The sequence below is a fragment of the Otolemur garnettii genome, unplaced genomic scaffold (genome assembly GCF_000181295.1).
Source record: "Otolemur garnettii isolate 467f Iridium unplaced genomic scaffold, OtoGar3 scaffold00022, whole genome shotgun sequence".
In the NCBI taxonomy this organism is placed as follows: domain Eukaryota; kingdom Metazoa; phylum Chordata; class Mammalia; order Primates; family Galagidae; genus Otolemur; species Otolemur garnettii.
The window spans coordinates 2523921-2524749 of NW_003852417.1; the positions used below are offsets into that span (position 1 = coordinate 2523921).

At 35.8% G+C, this 829-nt stretch overlaps 1 protein-coding gene across 1 annotated transcript in view; it reads left to right on the top strand.

Annotated features, from left to right (window-relative positions):
- Positions 1-829, top strand: part of TAF1B (TATA-box binding protein associated factor, RNA polymerase I subunit B) — an 87178-nt gene that overhangs the window by 34928 nt on the left and 51421 nt on the right. The gene's annotated exons all lie outside the window — the stretch shown is intronic.

Sequence of the window (829 nt, forward strand, 5' to 3'; positions counted from 1 at the left end):
ATCACAGCTCACAGCAACCTCAAATTCTTGGGTTCAAGTAATGCTCTTGCCTCAGCCTCCCAAGTAGCTGGGACTACAGGTGCCTACCACAATGCCTGGCTATTTTTAGAGATGGGGTCTTGCTCTTCTCAGGCTAGTCTCCAACCTGTGAGCTCAAGCAGTCCCTCCTAGTCCAGAGTGCTAGGATTAGAGGCATGAACTGCCACACCCGGCCTAAGAGATATTATTTTAAGTCCTTAGCTTGTGTTAGTTTATCTTTTTATAAATCTATTTTCAGATGTCTCCCATAGGAAGGACTTTGTCCTTTAATTATGAGTTTTTATCACTATTTAGGGTACTCAAAAATTATTTTCCCTTTGTTCTTCATCAGAAGGTTTTTAGTACACTAAATATTAACATTAAATATTTTCCTTCATTTGCACACTTACGGGGTTATTTTCTTAGGCCTTAATGACCTTTTAGAACTTGATATTGTTTACAGTTTAAGAGATATTTATTGAGTGCCTGTTAGGTGTTTGTTATAGTAAGTAATTTTTTCCTTTGTTTTTCTTTTTTATCCCTTACAACACCACAGCCTATAAATAATGTTTGTAACAATACGGATGGCTGTAATTTATAAGATGGTAAAATTGAGTCTTAAAAAGGTTAAGTAACTTGCTCATGATGATATAATTGGCAAATTATGAAACTTGGATTTGGCTCTTGGTACTGTATCTCTCATGTCAAGAGTCATGCTTTTTCTTCTGTGCCACTGTTTTTTCTTTCTTTGACAAAAACTATAGTCAAGAGGGGGAGGAATATCCATATAAAATTTAGAAAGTTGTTCAGT